This window comes from Rhagoletis zephyria, unplaced genomic scaffold (genome assembly GCF_001687245.7).
Source record: "Rhagoletis zephyria isolate East Lansing unplaced genomic scaffold, Rhagoletis_zephyria_1.1 Rzeph_scaffold_05411, whole genome shotgun sequence".
NCBI lineage: Eukaryota > Metazoa > Arthropoda > Insecta > Diptera > Tephritidae > Rhagoletis > Rhagoletis zephyria.
This window is the reverse complement of record NW_016162494.1, coordinates 28,616-34,331: the sequence shown is the minus strand read 5'-3', so window position 1 is coordinate 34,331 and position 5,716 is coordinate 28,616. Positions and strand designations below refer to the sequence as shown.

General features: G+C 32.9%; 1 long non-coding RNA gene across 1 annotated transcript; it reads right to left on the bottom strand.

Annotated features, from left to right (window-relative positions):
* Positions 1–358: 358 nt before the first annotated feature.
* Positions 359–5,602, bottom strand: LOC108372063 (uncharacterized). The gene is made up of 2 exons (XR_001848807.1): positions 5,438–5,602; positions 359–432 (listed from the first exon to the last, which is right to left on the bottom strand). It is a non-coding gene; the product is annotated as an uncharacterized LOC108372063 (long non-coding RNA).
* Positions 5,603–5,716: the final 114 nt, after the last annotated feature.

Here is a 5,716-nt window from a genome sequence, read left to right as displayed (position 1 = left end):
TTCAAACTGTTGCTATTGTTGCACGCTGCGTTCGAGCACGAGGCAAGTTTGTTGCTTGTTAATGATGCATAACGAATTACTTAAGAGCATTTTCCTCTTACGAGTATTGACTTCTTAGTCAAACGAATGTGTTTTTTTTGCAATTTTTTTGCATTTTACCTCTGCATTGATGGGATTCAAATCGCTGTTGGTTGCAGCCGCACTCTCGGCTTCGAGTGAGAGCAGGTCATCTGGTTGACGTTTGACACGCAAGGCAGGCACCGCCAGACACAGCTGACAAATACCTAGCGCAAGGAGAATACTTAAACTGCATCGCAATGGCTGCATTTTTTTGTTATTTATGTTTTTTTGTTTCGAGATTGTAGGCTATTGCAGGTCGTGGAATTATCTTTTTATCTTGTCGTTGCTGTGTACGTGGCGGGTGGAGAAGGTCTGAAAGAAAAAAAGAAACAATTTTTTTAAATACTTCAAAAATGTTAATGTGTAGTTACATTAGGGCGGATTGATTTCATTTCAAACAAAGTGTATGGCTTACACGAATTCTACGTTTGATTCTAAGCAAATATGGTGAACAAACTATGTATCGAAAATGACGTTTAACCCTCCCAATTTTTAAAGGAAAAATCAGTGTACTATAATTTTTTTTTAATGAAATTAATTTTTCTTTTACAAAATTTTGTGTTTAATTCATACTTTTTCTTTTGAAAATTGGGAAAGTAAAACGTCATTTTCGGTATATTTTGTTCGCCATTTTTGCTTAGAATTAATCGTAGAATTTGAATTTGATATACACTTTCTTTAAAAATTTTGCTCCAAACAAATTACTCCGCCCTAGTGTACATACGGGTTATAAGTATATTGAACTAATTTTTTATATATGTAAATATGTATGTAGAAATAAAAGCATCATAACTATATGACCCCCACATATTGGCATGTTTCGACCATTTAATTTTTCATTATTCATTATAACAAAAACCATATATGAGGACATACGGGTCAGAGGAGCCTATCTGCAAAAAAAAAAAATAAAGAAGGATCTTTAAAAGATAAATGCGGTATTTCCGTAAAATTTCGATGAACTTCGATTTCCCAAACAGAGGTCTAACATATCGCCAAAAATTTTAAAATTTTCTTTTTGATGCAGAAATGTTCTTAGAGCTTCTAGATGCCTTTCAGCATTAAAAATCAACTTTTGGAAATTAAATGTCATTTACGTCTTTTTGGCGGTTATAAGGGCTTATAAATATATTTGTATGCTCTCTGGGTTACTAGCCTTTGTGTGCTGACGAGTTTGGATACAGATATCAGTGTATCACTTGGTATTCCTCTGCAAAAATGTAAAACTTGTTTGAAATTAAAAATTCATACGAATTGCAATAAAAAATGCCCAATGAAACCCACTTGTAAAATTTCCATAACCCTCGCGCCATCTATGAATGCTCAAATTTTCTACTAAGTAAGTCTGAGGAGCCAAGTGCGAGTTATACAAGCTGCTAGACCGGAAAGACTGTAGCAGCAGTAGTTTTGGTTGAATAATAGCCGAAGATCATCCAACACCGGCTCCTCAAGAACTCCTTTCCATATTTATGTATGAGAATAAGTGAAGACCAAATCCGGTATAACCAACGATTACGAGTCCAAGGTAAGCACCACGACACCTAAGCCAACCTAATAATATAAAGGAAGCTGTAGTCTAATTCATGGAAATCAAACACGCTCTTCCATGAAAGGTGCATAAAATAGGGTATTTTCAATTTTCCGCAAATTCTTCTACAGACAATTAGGGAGATCAAAAGGAGTTGTGTACTGTAGTATAGTTGAGAGACTAGGGTTTAACGTAAGAAACCAACAGTTTAACGTCCAAATTTTAAAAGATTATAATAAAAAAAAAAAAAACATCAATTATTACAAAATAGGTATCAATCTAAAAGGTTTTGAACAGCTTTGCTTCTTAACTTAACTCTAGGAGGGTTAAATAAACCAAATTCAATTCAAATTAAGGGTATTAGGTAATGGAAATATGTGTCCCCATATGGGCATCAGACGAAACACTTTAAGAAGTTGGTAGTTGTAAATATTTTGAAAAGGGTTTCCACCTGTTTGAAAAGTCTAATTCAGTTTACTTATATGCAACTTAATTGAAACTTCAACTATTTCATAAGTGGGTTGATTTATTAAAAAAAAATTATTATTGGAAATGGGTTTGATTTCTGGAATATATTTATGACGGTTGCCACCTGTTTAAAATTTTCATTTCAACTTATATTAACGTATTAGGTAATTGTAATATGCATCACAATTTGGGTATAAGGCGAAAGAGATTGAAGATGATTTTGCTTCGAAAATATTTTGAAAAAGGTATGAAATGTCGAATTTATTAACTTATACACAAAGTATATTAATTATTAAAATATTGCTGTTAAACGAGAAAGTTTAGTTTGATTACTAAAAATATTTTTTAAGTGAATAGGGTTACCAACTCTTTAAAATTTCGAATTATTTAAAGTGTTAAATGAATTATTAAAATATGGGTTTTAATCGAAATGGGTTTGAAAAAAAGGCTTTATTTCGGAACTATATAAGGGGCTTCCACATGTTAAAGAATTAAATCCAATTAAATTCATCAGTCAATTAAATATTTATCACAATGTCAGGCGAAGGCAATTAAGAAAGGTTTTAGCTTTAGAATACTTTAGAAGAGGGTTGCCACCTGTTTGAGAAGTCGAATTTAATTAACTTCTATACAAGTTATATAACGAAAGTGTGTTAAGAGATATTTAGTTTGAGAATTTATAATATTTGAAGAGGGTTGCCATCTGCTTAAATAGCAAAGACAATATCTTTGATTAGGCTTGCCACCTTTTCGAAAATTTTTACCGATCTAACAATTATATATTTAACACAAGAATAATTTTTTGTGAAAATCATTTGCACGGTTCTTTCGAATTTCAAATATGAGGGGTCAAAGTCAACACCAAGGTGATGTAGATGTGCGATAAGGTGTATTTTTTGAAGTTGGACCTTTTTTATGGTTTGATGGTGATTTAAAATTTGTTGATATTAAAGCGTGGACAATGCCACCCCCCTTTTCACTTAGAAACGGCTTAGATGAAATATAGCGCTCGGATCGCTTATGATTCTGGTTAATATTTGGAATTGTTGCTAGGTTTTTCAATTAAAATTTTTTCCGTTTTATCGACATGCGGGCTCACTAGTTTACATAAATAATTCGGCTCTTTCGAACCCAAACAGGTACTTTAAAAACAAAATTATTTACATACGCCCATTACTGATTGATGCTAGCATACATGTGTACTACTATTAATGAACATATTTCTTAACCTGAATTTGTATTCAGATTCTTAGTTCGCACTAAAAATTTATGCTGTAAGCAATTACAATTACCGTACGGCTATCATTAAAATTTTTATGACTGCAATTCCAAGTTATCGTTCAAAGTACGTAAGTTTAAAATAAGGTTCCATTCAAATTAATTTGCTATTCTTAGTGAGCGATCAACGCAAAAAAGCTAAGTTCCGTGTGTGTCCATTGTATGCAGTCCATATACGCGAAAACTACTGACTTAAGCTCAAATAAATTTCATATTTTTTACTGGGGAAGGAGAAAAGAAATATTGCATCTAAAAATATTTCGGTTCAATGCCAATGCCAATTAAAGCCAGCCTGCAGTCAAACTCAGAACTGCAGAAAAAACTCGAGAGGCGTGCAAAGCTACCTAGTATTAAGTAAAATTTTAATTCAAAAACAATTTCGCTCACTTTGAAATACTTTGCTGAAATAAACTTTAAACTGTAATTAACCCTTTGAGTACAAATATTAACCGTTGAAGCTAAAAATCTGTATACCGGCTAACTTTGGTTCATTGATTTCCAAAATACAATCAAAAATTGTGTAAAACTTTGACTTTTACCGTTATATGATCTAAATTATTATTTCTTTTTCTTTCGCGCAATATATTTAAACTATAAATAAAACGTACAAATTGGTTAGAATCTCAATTCCACCTAAAAATATTGAACTCGTTCAGATAGATTGCTTACCATCGAGTTTTGTGACACTTTTTACTTTCGCTAAAAAAAAGCACGGTCAACTGCATACAGAAAATGCGATTAAAAGAAAAATGATATAATATTCTCAAACAAACTTTCTTTGTGCTTAAACAACAAAAGCTGTTATTTAGGAAAAAAAGAGCTTTAAGCACAAAAAAATTTTGTCCAATATATTAGATGCTTGTACTGAAAGGGTTAAGAAATCTGTCATAAATCGAATGGCGATTTCTTTTCTACCGAAAACTTTTGAATTCATAGTGAACTCTAAGCACAAATAGAAAGGAGAGGGCAATGAAAAGCTAACATTTGTTGTAAAAAAATGTCATAACTTACATATGTATGTATGTTGCTAAAATTTTTCAAACATTACAATTCGATTATTTTAGTTAGATATTCCAATAAAAACAGAAAGAAATATTAAAAAATGTTGACGAAATATTTTTGAGCTTTCATCTTACTTGAACGGTACTAAAGTCGATGGTACGGGAAGAACCTCAGTAGAAGACCGACCTATCTCGGCAGCCAGTTCGAATAAGCCCTATCTCAGAAAACTTTTCAAGAACGCCCCATCTCAGCACATTTTCAATACATTTTCATTTGAGATAGGGCGTTTTCGAACCGAATTCTGAATAGGGCAAATTCTGAGCTGGGGTGTTTTTCAACAAAACTCTGAATTAGGGCGTTCTTGAAAGATTTATGAGATAGGGTGCTTTCGAACTGGCTGCCGAAATAGGTTGATCTTTCACTCAGGTGTCGATATAGTATGTGTGTCTTTTTCTTCTTTTCGTTTCATTTTATATAACTTCTTGCAGGGAACTTCGTTTTAAATCTAAGATTTGGTTATTCAAAATCCCTGATAAAAATGTACTTATAAGTAGCACTCAGACTGATGCTCTAGTTTTTCTGCGCACATTTCTCTCTCTCTCTAAATTTCTCTGCACATTCGTTGCCCAACTGTGTAATACATATGTACATATAAAACACTTGATCAGACTACACACCGCTCTAAAATTTATCTTAGCTTCGCCGTTGTTAATAAAAACTCAGCTGCTGCAAAATATTGTAATTAAATAATTAATTTTTACTATCACTACATTCACTAGCTACGCCCAAGCGACAGTATTGAAAAAGTAAAAAAAAAAAAAAATTGTTTACCAAAAATAAGCAAACTCACATTGCTCCCCAAAAGTATCCCGAAAACTTAAGCAACCACATAAAGTAATTAATAACACTTTTTTTTGGCGAAATATTTCAATAAAAGTTACTTAGTACTATACCTACTATATACATATGTACATATATGAGGCAAACAAAGAAAATTGAAAGCAATTGTATGTATTATTTTTTTATGAACTAAACTCGTACCACAAATATCAAAGCACAATCAACTCGTCGGCACAACGGCAACAGCAGCGATACAACAGGACGCACACGATATTAGCACGTTCACTAACTTTAAGCAAATGACTGCAGACGAAAGCAACTTCGGTGATTTAGCAGTGGCCAAAAATCGCTTACAACAGCCCCCAAAACGCAAGCGACAACAACCACAAGCAACAACAACAGCGCACACGTTGAAGGCAAGTTAGTCGGCCAAGAGTCGAAACGGTGCAGCACACTGCTTGATATGTTTATATGTATGTA